This window comes from Spermophilus citellus (assembly GCF_964194105.1).
Source record: "Spermophilus citellus genome assembly, chromosome: 13".
NCBI lineage: Eukaryota > Metazoa > Chordata > Mammalia > Rodentia > Sciuridae > Spermophilus > Spermophilus citellus.
Window position 1 is genome coordinate 29,185,679 of NC_138193.1, and position 13,294 is coordinate 29,198,972.

Genomic DNA, 13,294 nt, shown 5'->3' on the forward strand with positions numbered 1-13,294 from the left:
TTTGGGGAACCAAGTGGGCTTAGTGTACTGATCATTACCTGAAAGTATCATCCAGTTTGGGAGAAAAAATATTTGCTGAGATTTCTGGAGATTCGTAATTTTTGGAAGCTTGGCAACCGCTTTCAATGAAAGTGTTTCTCGTCTGTCACTGCTTAGGGCTACATCAATAGGAAACAGAACATAGAGATAGAACTTGAAACTAATTAATTGTGTCAAGTTTCAAGAAGCTAGCACAAACCGTGCTTGATTTAGAGTTCCAAATACATCTATCAATATAGGAGAAAACAGAGTGTAACCTAAAAATTCAAACTGTTACTGGAAACGAAAGCTGCAACATTAAAGAACGAAATTTGGGGAACAAAGTGGGCTCAGTGTACTGATCATTACCTGAAAGTATCACCCAGTTTGGGTGTAAAAATATTTGCTGAGATTTCTGGAGATTGGTAATTTTTGGAAGCTTGGCAACCCCTTTCAATGAAAGTGTTTCTCGTCTGTCACTGCTTAGGGCTACACCAATAGGAAACAAAACATAGAGATAGAACTTGAAACTACTTAATTGTGTCAAGTTTCAAAAAGCTAGCACAAACCGTGCTTGATTTAGAGTTCCAAATACATCTATCCATATAGGAGAAAACAGAGTGAAACGCCAAAATTCAAACTGTTACTGGAAACGAACGCTTCAACATAGAAGAACGAAATTTGGGGAACCAAGTGGGCTTAGTGTACTGATCATTACCTGAAGGTATCATCCAGTTTGGGTGAAAAAATGTTTGCTGAGATTTCTGGAGATTCGTAATTTTTGGACGCTTGGCAACCCCTTTCAATGAAAGTGTTACTCGTCTGTCACTGCTTAGGGCTACACCAATAGGAAACAAAATATAGAGATAGAACTTGACACTACTTAATTGTGTCAAGTTTCAAGAAGCTAGCACAAACCGTGCTTGATTTAGAGTTCCAAATACATCTATTAATATAGGAGAAAACAGAGTGAAACCCCAAAATTCAAACTGTTACTGGAAACGAACGCTTCAACATAGAAGAACGAAATTTGGGGAACCAAGTGGGCTTAGTGTACTGATCATTACCGGAAAGTATCATCCAGTTTGGGTGAAAAAATGTTTGCTGAGATTTCTGGAGATTCGTAATTTTTGGACGCTTGGCAACCCCTTTCAATGAAAGTGTTTCTTGCCTGTCACTGCTTAGGGCTACATCAATAGGAAACAGAACTTAGAGATAGAACTTGAAACTACTTAATTGTGTCAAGTTTCAAGAAGCTAACACAAACCGTGTTTGATTTAGAGTTTCAAATACATCTATCAATATAGGAGAAAACAGAGTGAAACCTAAAAATTCAAACTGTTACTGGAAACGAAAGCTTCAACATTGAAGAACGAAATTTGGGGAACAAAGTGGGCTTAGTGTATTGATCATTACCTGAAAGTATCGTCCAGTTTGGGTGAAAAAATATTTGCTGAGATTTCTGGAGATTCGTAATTTTTGGACGCTTGGCAACCCCTTTCAATGAAAGTGTTTCTCGTCCGTCACTGCTTAGAGCTACACCAATAGGAAACAAAATATAGAGATAGAACTTGAAACTACTTAATTGTGTCAAGTTTGAAGAAGCTAGCACAAACTGTGCTTGATTTAGAGTTCCAAATACATCTATCAATATTGGAAAAAACAGAGTGAAACACCGAAATTCAAACTGTTACTGGAAACGAACACTTCAACATAGAAGAACGAAATTTGGGGAACCTAGTGGGCTTAGTGTACTGATCATTACCTGAAAGTATCATCCAGTTTTTGTGAAAAAATATTTGCTGAGATTTCTGGAGATTCGTAATTTTTGGAAGCTTGGCAACCCCTTTCAATGAAAGTGTTTCTCGCCTGTCACTGCTTAGGGCTACATTAATCGGAAACAGAACATAGAGATAGAACTTGAAGCTACTTAACTGTGTCAAGTTTCAAGAAGCTAGCACAAACCGTGCTTGATTTAGAGTTCCAAATACATCTATCAATATAGGAGAAAACAGAGTGAAACGCCAAAATTCAAACTGTTACTGGAAACGAACGCTTCAACATAGAAGAACGAAATTTGGGGAACCAAGTGGGCTTAGTGTACTGATCATTACCTGAAAGTATCATCCAGTTTGGGTGAAAAAATATTTGCTGAGATTTCTGGAGATTCGTAATTTTTGGACGCTTAGCAACCCCTTTCAATGAAAGTGTTTCTCGCCTGTCACTGCTTAGGGCTACATTAATCGGAAACAGAACATAGAGATAGAACTTGAAACTACTTAACTGTGTCAAGTTTCAAGAAGCTAGCACAAACCGTGCTTGATTTAGAGTTCCAAATACATCTATCAATATAGGAGAAAACAGAGTGAAACGCCAAAATTCATACTGTTACTGGAAACGAACGCTTCAACATAGAAGAACGAAATTTGGGGAACCAAGTGGGCTTAGTTTACTGATCATTACCGGAAAGTATCATCCAGTTTGGGTGAAAAAATGTTTGCTGAGATTTCTGGAGATTCGTAATTTTTGGACGCTTTGCAACACCTTTCAATGAAAGTGTTTCTCGCCTGTCACTGCTTAGGGCTACATCAATCGGAAACAGAACATAGAGATAGAACTTGAAACTACTTAATTGTGTCAAGTTTCAAGAAGCTAGCACAAACCGTGCTTGATTTAGAGTTCCAAATACATCTATCAATATAGGAGAAAACAGAGTGAAACGCCAAAATTCAAACTGTTACTGGAAACGAACGCTTCAACATAGAAGAACGAAATTTGGGGAACCAAGTGGGCTCAGTGTACTGATCATTACCTGAAAGTATCATCCAGTTTGGGTGAAAAAATGTTTGCTGAGATTTCTGGAGATTCGTAATTTTTGGACGCTTGGCAACTCGTTTCAATGAAAGTGTTTCTCGCCTGTCACTGCTTAGGGCTACATCAATAGGAAACAGAACATAAAGTTAGAACTTGAGACTTCTTAACTGTGTCAAGTTTCAAGAAGCTAGCACAAACCGTGCTTGATTTAGAGTTCCAAATACATCTATCAATATAGGAGAAAACAGAGTGAAACGCCAAAATTCAAACTGTTACTGGAAACGAACGCTTCAACATAGAAAAACGAAATTTGGGGAACCGAGTGGGCTTAGTGTACTGATCATTACCTGAAAGTATCATCCAGTTTCGGTGAAAAAATATTTGCTGAGATTTCTGGAGATTCGTAATTTTTGGAAGCTTGGCAACCCCTTTCAATGAAAGTGTTTCTCGCCTGTCACTACTTAGGGCTACATCAATAGGAAACAGAACATAGAGATAGAACTTGAAACTACTTAATTGTGTCAAGTTTCAAGAAGCTAGCACAAACCGTGCTTGATTTAGAGTTCCAAATACATCTATCAATATAGGAGAAAACAGAGTGAAACGCCAAAATTCAAACTGTTACTGGAAACGAACGCTTCAACATAGAAGAACGAAATTTGGGGAACCAAGTGGGCTCAGTGTACTGGTCATTACCTGAAAGTATCACCCAGTTTGGGAGAAAAAATATTTGCTGAGATTTCTGGAGATTCGTAATTTTTGGAAGCTTGGCAACTGCTTTCAATGAAAGTGTTTCTCATCTGTCACTGCTTAGGGCTACATCAATAGGAATCAGAACATAGAGATAGAACTTGAAACTAATTAATTGTGTCAAGTTTCAAGAAGCTAGCACAAACCGTGCTTGATTTAGAGTTCCAAATACATCTATCAATATAGGAGAAAACAGAGTGAAACGCCAAAATTCAAACTGTTACTGGAAACGAACGCTTCAACATAGAAGAACGAAATTTGGGGAACCAAGTGGGCTTAGTGTACTGATCATTACCGGAAAGTATCATCCAGTTTGGGTGAAAAAATGTTTGCTGAGATTTCTGGAGATTCGTAATTTTTGGACGCTTGGCAACCCCTTTCAATGAAAGTGTTTCTCATCTGTCACTGCTTAGGGCTACACCAATAGGAAACAAAATATAGACATAGAACTTGAAACTACTTAATTTTGTCAAGTTTCAAGAAGCTAGCACAAACCGTGCTTGATTTAGAGTTCCAAATACATCTATCAATATAGGAGAAAACAGAGTGAAAACCAAAATTCAAACTGTTACTGGAAACGAACGCTTCAACATAGAAGAACGAAATTTGGGGAACCAAGTGGGCTTAGTGTACTGATCATTACCTGAAAGTATCATCCAGTTTGGGAGAAAAAATATTTGCTGAGATTTCTGGAGATTCGTAATTTTTGGAAGCTTGGCAACTGCTTTCAATGAAAGTGTTTCTCATCTGTCACAGCTTTGGGCTACATCAATAGGAATCAGAACATAGAGATAGAACTTGAAACTAATTAATTGTGTCAAGTTTCAAGAAGCTAGCACAAACCGTGCTTGATTTAGAGTTCCAAATACATCTATCAATATAGGAGAAAACAGAGTGTAACCTAAAAATTCAAACTGTTACTGGAAACGAAAGCTGCAACATTGAAGAACGAAATTTGGGGAACAAAGTGGGCTCAGTGTACTGATCATTACCTGAGAGTATCACCCAGTTTGGGTGTAAAAATATTTGCTGAGATTTCTGGAGATTCGTAATTTTTGCAAGCTTGGCAACCCCTTTCAATGAAAGTGTTTCTCGCCTGTCACTGCTTAGGGCTACATCAATAGGAAACAGAACATAGAGATAGAACTTGAAACTACTTAATTGTGTCAAGTTTCAAGAAGGTAGCACAAACCGTGTTTGATGTAGAGTTCCAAATATATCTATCAATATAGGAGAAAACAGAGTGAAACCTAAAAATTCAAACTTTTACTGGAAACGAAAGCTGCAACATTGAGGAACGAAATTTGGGGAACAAAGTGGGCTCAGTGTACTGGTCATTACCTGAAAGTATCACCCAGTTTGGGTGTAAAAATATTTGCTGAGATTTCTGGAGATTCGTAATTTTTGGAAGCTTGGCAACCCCTTTCAATGAAAGGGTTTCTCGCCTGTCACTGCTTAGGGCTACATCAATCGGAAACAGAACATAGAGATAGAACTTGAAACTACTTAATTGTGTCAAGTTTCAAGAAGCTAGCACAAACCGTGCTTGATTTAGAGTTCCAAATACATCTATCAATATAGGAGAAAACAGAGAGTAACCTAAAAATTCAAACTGTTACTGGAAACGAACGCTTCAACATAGAAGAACGAAATTTGGGGAACCAAGTGGGCTTAGTGTACTGATCATTACCTGAAAGTATCATCCAGTTTGGGTGAAAAAATATTTGCTGAGATTTCTGGAGATTCATAATTTTTGGAAGCTTGGCAACCCCTTTCAATGAAAGTGTTTCTCGTCTGTCACTGCATAGGGCTACACCAATAGGAAACAACATACAGAGATAGAACTTGAAACTACATAATTGTGTCAAGTTTCAAGAAGCTAGCACAAACCGTGCTTGATTTAGAGTTCCAAATACATCTATCAATATTGGAAAAAACAGAGTGAAACGCCAAAATTCAAACTGTTACTGGAAACGAACGCTTCAACATAGAAGAACGAACTTTGGGTAACCTAGTGGGCTTAGTGTACTGATCATTAACTGAAAGTATCATCCAGTTTGGGTGAAAAAATATTTGCTGAGATTTCTGGAGATTCGTAATTTTTGGAAGCTTGGCAACCCCTTTCAATGAAAGTGTTTCTCGCCTGTCACTGCTTAGGGCTACATCAATAGGAAACAGAACATAGAGATAGAACTTGAAACTACTTAATTGTGTCAAGTTTCAAGAAGGTAGCACAAACCGTGTTTGATTTAGAGTTCCAAATACATCTATCAATATAGGAGAAAACAGAGTGAAACCTAAAAATTCAAACTGATACTGGAAACGAAAGCTGCAACATTGAAGAACGAAATTTGGGGAACAAAGTGGGCTCAGTGTACTGGTCATTACCTGAAAGTATCACCCAGTTTGGGTGTAAAAATATTTGCTGAGATTTCTGGAGATTCGTAATTTTTGGAAGCTTGGCAACCCCTTTCAATGAAAGGGTTTCTCGCCTGTCACTGCTTAGGGCTACATCAATAGGAAACAGAACATAGAGATAGAACTTGAAACTAATTAATTGTGTCAAGTTTCAAAAAGCTAGCACAAACCGTGCTAGATTTAGAGTTCCAAATACATCTATCAATATAGGAGAAAACAGAGTGAAACGCCAAAATTCAAATTGTTACTGGAAACGAACGCTTCAACATAGAAGAACGAAATTTGGGGAACCAAGTGGGCTTAGTGTACTGATCATTACCTGAAATTATCATCCAGATTGGGTGAAAGAATGTTTGCTGAGATTTCTGGAGATTCGTAATTTTTGGACGCTTGGCAACCCCTTTCAATGAAAGTGTTTCTCGCCTGTCACTGCTTAGGGCTACATCAATCGGAAACAGAACATAGAGATAGAACTTGAAACTACTTAACTGTGTCAAGTTTCAAGAAGCTAGCACAAACCGTGCTTGATTTAGAGTTCCAAATACATCTATCAATATAGGAGAAAACAGAGTGAAACGCCAAAATTCAAACTGTTACTGGAAACGAACGCTTCAACATAGAAGAAAGAAATTTGGGGAACCAAGTGGGCTTAGTGTACTGATCATTACCTGAAAGTATCCTCCAGTTTGGGTGAAAAAATGTTTGCTGAGATTTCTGGAGATTCGTAATTTTTGGACGCTTGGCAACCCCTTTCAATGAAAGTGTTACTCGTCTGTCACTGCTGAGGGCTACACCAATAGGAAACAAAATATAGAGATAGAACTTAAAACTACTTAATTGTGTCAAGTTTCAAGAAGCTAGCACAAACCGTGCTTGATTTAGAGTTCCAAATACATCTATCAATATAGGAGAAAACAGAGTGAAACGCCAAAATTCAAACTGTTACTGGAAACGAACGCTTCAACATAGAAAAACGAAATTTGGGGAACCGAGTGGGCTTAGTGTACTGATCATTACCTGAAAGTATCATCCAGTTTCGGTGAAAAAATATTTGCTGAGATTTCTGGAGATTCGTAATTTTTGGAAGCTTGGCAACCCCTTTCAATGAAAGTGTTTCTCGCCTGTCACTACTTAGGGCTACATCAATAGGAAACAGAACATAGAGATAGAACTTGAAACTACTTAATTGTGTCAAGTTTCAAGAAGCTAGCACAAACCGTGCTTGATTTAGAGTTCCAAATACATCTATCAATATAGGAGAAAACAGAGTGAAACGCCAAAATTCAAACTGTTACTGGAAACGAACGCTTCAACATAGAAAAACGAAATTTGGGGAACCGAGTGGGCTTAGTGTACTGATCATTACCTGAAAGTATCATCCAGTTTCGGTGAAAAAATATTTGCTGAGATTTCTGGAGATTCGTAATTTTTGGAAGCTTGGCAACCCCTTTCAATGAAAGTGTTTCTCGCCTGTCACTGCTTAGGGCTACATCAATAGGAAACAGAACATAGAGATAGAACTTGAAACTACTTAATTGTGTCAAGTTTCAAGAAGGTAGCACAAACCGTGTTTGATGTAGAGTTCCAAATATATCTATCAATATAGGAGAAAACAGAGTGAAACCTAAAAATTCAAACTTTTACTGGAAACGAAAGCTGCAACATTGAGGAACGAAATTTGGGGAACAAAGTGGGCCCAGTGTACTGTTCATTACCTGAAAGTATCACCCAGTTTGGGTGTAAAAATATTTGCTGAGATTTCTGGAGATTCGTAATTTTTGGAAGCTTGGCAACCCCTTTCAATGAAAGGGTTTCTCGCCTGTCACTGCTTAGGGCTACATCAATCGGAAACAGAACATAGAGATAGAACTTGAAACTACTTAATTGTGTCAAGTTTCAAGAAGCTAGCACAAACCGTGCTTGATTTAGAGTTCCAAATACATCTATCAATATAGGAGAAAACAGAGTGAAACGCCAAAATTAAAACTATTACTGGAAACGAACGCTTCAACATAGAAGAACGAAATTTGGGGAACCAAGTGGGCTTAGTGTACTGATCATTACCTGAAAGTATCATTCAGTTTGGGTGAAAAAATATTTGCTGAGATTTCTGGAGATTCGTAATTTTTGGAAGCTTGGCAACCCCTTTCAATGAAAGTGTTTCTCGCCTGTCACTGCTTAGGGCTACATCAATCGGAAACAGAACATAGAGATAGAACTTGAAACTACATAATTGTGTCAAGTTTCAAGAAGCTAGCACACACCGTGCTTGATTTAGAGTTCCAAATACATCTATCAATATTGGAAAAAACAGAGTGAAACGCCAAAATTCAAACTGTTACTGGAAACGAACGCTTCAACATAGAAGAATGAACTTTGGGTAACCTAGTGGGCTTAGTGTACTGATCATTAACTGAAAGTATCATCCAGTTTGGGTGAAAAAATATTTGCTGAGATTTCTGGAGATTCGTAATTTTTGGAAGCTTGGCAACCCCTTTCAATGAAAGTGTTTCTCGCCTGTCACTGCTTAGGGCTACATCAATAGGAAACAGAACATAGAGATAGAACTTGAAAGTACTTAATTGTGTCAAGTTTCAAGAAGGTAGCACAAACCGTGTTTGATTTAGAGTTCCAAATACATCTATCAATATAGGAGAAAACAGAGTGAAACCTAAAAATTCAAACTGTTACTGGAAACGAAAGCTGCAACATTGAAGAACGAAATTTGGGGAACAAAGTGGGCTCAGTGTACTGGTCATTACCTGAAAGTATCACCCAGTTTGGGTGTAAAAATATTTGCTGAGATTTCTGGAGATTCGTAATTTTTGGAAGCTTGGCAACCCCTTTCAATGAAAGGGTTTCTCGCCTGTCACTGCTTAGGGCTACATCAATAGGAAACAGAACATAGAGATAGAACTTGAAACTAATTAATTGTGTCAAGTTTCAAAAAGCTAGCACAAACCGTGCTAGATTTAGAGTTCCAAATACATCTATCAATATAGGAGAAAACAGAGTGAAACGCCAAAATTCAAACTGTTACTGGAAACGAACGCTTCAACATAGAAGAACGAAATTTGGGGAACCAAGTGGGCTTAGTGTACTGATCATAACCTGAAATTATCATCCAGATTGGGTGAAAGAATGTTTGCTGAGATTTCTGGAGATTCGTAATTTTTGGACGCTTGGCAACCCCTTTCAATGAAAGTGTTACTCGTCTGTCACTGCTGAGGGCTACACCAATAGGAAACAAAATATAGAGATAGAACTTAAAACTACTTAATTGTGTCAAGTTTCAAGAAGCTAGCACAAACCGTGCTTGATTTAGAGTTCCAAATACATCTATCAATATAGGAGAAAACAGAGTGAAACGCCAAAATTCAAACTGTTACTGGAAACGAACGCTTCAACATAGAAGAACGAAATTTGGGGAACCAAGTGGGCTTAGTGTACTGATCATTACCTGAAAGTATCACCCAGTTTCGGTGAAAAAATATTTGCTGAGATTTCTGGAGATTCGTAATTTTTGGAAGCTTGGCAACCCCTTTCAATGAAAGTGTTTCTCGCCTGTCACTGCTTAGGGCTACATCAATAGGAAACAGAACATAGAGATAGAACTTGAAACTACTTAATTGTGTCAAGTTTCAAGAAGGTAGCACAAACCGTGTTTGATTTAGAGTTCCAAATACATCTATCAATATAGGAGAAAACAGAGTGAAACCTAAAAATTCAAACTGTTACTGGAAACGAACGCTTCAACATAGAAGAACGAAATTTGGGGAACAAAGTGGGCTCAGTGTACTGATCATTACCTGAAAGTATCACCCAGTTTGGGTGTAAAAATATTTGCTGAGATTTTTGGAGATTCGTAATTTTTGGAAGCATGGCAACCCCTTTCAATGAAAGTGTTTCTCGCCTGTCACTGCTTAGGGCTACATCAATAGGAAACAGAACAAAGAGATAGAACTTGAAACTTATTAATTGTGTCAAGTTTAAAAAGCTAGCACAAACCGTGCTTGATTTAGAGTTCCAAATACATCTATCAATATAGGAGAAAACAGAGTGAAACGCCAAAATTCAAACTGTTACTGGAAACGAACGCTTCAACATAGAAGAACGAAATTTGGGGAACCAAGTGGGCTTAGTGTACTGATCATTACCTGAAATTATCATCCAGTTTGGGTGAAAAAATGTTTGCTGAGATTTCTGGAGATTCGTAATTTTTGGACGCTTGGCAACCCCTTTCAATGAAAGTGTTTCTCGCCTGTCACTGCTTAGGGCTACATCAATCGGAAACAGAACATAGAGATAGAACTTGAAACTACTTAACTGTGTCAAGTTTCAAGAAGCTAGCACAAACCGTGCTTGATTTAGAGTTCCAAATACATCTATCAGTATAGGAGAAAACAGAGTGAAACGCCAAAATACAAACTGTTACTGGAAACCAACGCTTCAACATAGAAGAACGAAATTTGGGGAACCAAGTGGGCTTAGTGTACTGATCATTACCGGAAAGTATCATCCAGTTTGGGTGAAAAAATATTTGCTGAGATTTCTGGAGATTCGTAATATTTGGACGCTTGGCAACTCGTTTCAATGAAAGTGTTTCTCGCCTGTCACTGCTTAGGGCTACATCAATAGGAAACAGAACATAAAGTTAGAACTTGAGACTTCTTAACTGTGTCAAGTTTCAAGAAGCTAGCACAAACCGTGCTTGATTTAGAGTTCCAAATACATCTATCAATATAGGAGAAAACAGAGTGAAACGCCAAAATTCAAACTGTTACTGGAAACGAACGCTTCAACATAGAAGAACGAAATTTGGGGAACCAAGTGGGCTTAGTGTACTGATCATTACCTGAAAGTATCATCCAGTTTGGGAGAAAAAAAAATTGCTGAGATTTCTGGAGATTCGTAATTTTTGGAAGCTTGGCAACCCCTTTCAATGAAAGTGTTTCTCGCCTGTCACTGCTTAGGGCTACATCAATCGGAAACAGAACATAGAGATAGAACTTGAAACTACTTAATTGTGTCAAGTTTCAAGAAGCTAGCACAAACCGTGCTTGATTTAGAGTTCCAAATACATCTATCAATATAGGAGAAAACAGAGTGTAACCTAAAAATTCAAACTGTTACTGGAAACGAAAGCTGCAACATTGAAGAACGAAATTTGGGGAACAAAGTGGGCTCAGTGTACTGATCATTACCTGAAAGTATCACCCAGTTTGGGTGTAAAAATATTTGCTGAGATTTCTGGAGATTCGTAATTTTTGCATGCTTGGCAACCCCTTTCAATTAAAGGGTTTCTCGCCTGTCACTGCTTAGGGCTACATCAATAGGAAACAGAACATTGAGATAGAACTTGAAACTAATTAATTGTGTCAAGTTTCAAAAAGATAGCACAAACCGTGCTTGATTTAGAGTTCCAAATACATCTATCAATATAGGAGAAAACAGAGTGAAACGCCAAAATTCAAACTGTTACTGGAAACGAACGCTTCAACATAGAAGAACGAAATTTGGGGAACCAAGTGCGCTCAGTGTACTGATCATTACCGGAAAGTATCATCCAGTTTGGGTGAAAAAATGTTTGCTGAGATTTCTGGAGATTCGTAATTTTTGGACGCTTGGCAACCCCTTTCAATGAAAGTGTTTCTCGTCTGTCACTGCTTAGGGCTACATCAATAGGAAACAAAATATAGAGATAGAACTTGAAACTACTTAATTGTGTCAAGTTTCAAGAAGCTAGCACAAACCGTGCTTGATTTAGAGTTCCAAATACATCTATCAATATAGGAAAAAACAGAGTGAAACACCAAAATTCAAACTGTTACTGGAAACGAACGCTTCAACATAGAAGAACGAAATTTGGGGAACCAAGTGGGCTTAGTGTACTGATCATTACCTGAAAGTATCATCCAGTTTGGGTGAAAAAATGTTTGCTGAGATTTCTGGAGATTCGTAATTTTTGGACGCTTGGCAACCCCTTTCAATGAAAGTGTTACTCGTCTGTCACTGCTGAGGGCTACACCAATAGGAAACAAAATATAGAGATAGAACTTAAAACTACTTAATTGTGTCAAGTTTCAAGAAGCTAGCACAAACCGTGCTTGATTTAGAGTTCCAAATACATCTATCAATATAGGAGAAAACAGAGTGAAACGCCAAAATTCAAACTGTTACTGGAAACGAACGCTTCAACATAGAAGAACGAAATTTGGGGAACCAAGTGGGCTTAGTGTACTGATCATTACCTGAAAGTATCACCCAGTTTGGGTGAAAAAATATTTGCTGAGATTTCTGGAGATTCGTAATTTTTGGAAGCTTGGCAACCCCTTTCAATGAAAGTGTTTCTCGCCTGTCACTGCTTAGGGCTACATCAATAGGAAACAGAACATAGAGATAGAACTTGAAACTACTTAATTGTGTCAAGTTTCAAGAAGGTAGCACAAACCGTGTTTGATTTAGAGTTCCAAATACATCTATCAATATAGGAGAAAACAGAGTGAAACCTAAAAATTCAAACTGTTACTGGAAACGAAAGCTGCAACATTGAGGAACGAAATTTGGGGAACAAAGTGGGCTCAGTGTACTGGTCATTACCTGAAAGTATCATCCAGTTTGGGTGAAAAAATATTTGCTGATATTTCTGGAGATTCGTAATTTTTGGAAGCTTGGCAACCCCTTTCAATGAAAGTGTTTCTCGTCTGTCACTGCATAGGGCTACACCAATAGGAAACAACATACAGAGATAGAACTTGAAACTACATAATTGTGTCAAGTTTCAAGAAGCTAGCACAAACCGTGCTTGATTTAGAGTTCCAAATATATCTATCAATATTGGAAAAAACAGAGTGAAACGCCAAAATTCAAACTGTTACTGGAAACGAACGCTTCAACATAGAAGAACGAAATTTGGGGAACAAAGTGGGCTCAGTGTACTGGTCATTACCTGAAAGTATCACCCAGTTTGGGTGTAAAAATATTTGCTGAGATTTCTGAAGATTCGTAATTTTTGGAAGCTTGGCAACCCCTTTCAATGAAAGGGTTTCTCGCCTGTCACTGCTTAGGGCTACATCAATAGGAAACAGAACATAGAGATAGAACTTGAAACTACTTAATTGTGTCAAGTTTCAAAAAGCTAGCACAAACCGTGCTAGATTTAGAGTTCCAAATACATCTATCAATATAGAAGAAAACAGAGTGAAACGCCAAAATTCAAACTGTTACTGGAAACGAACGCTTCAACATAGAAGAACGAAATTTGGGGAACCAAGTGGGCTTAGTGTACTGATCA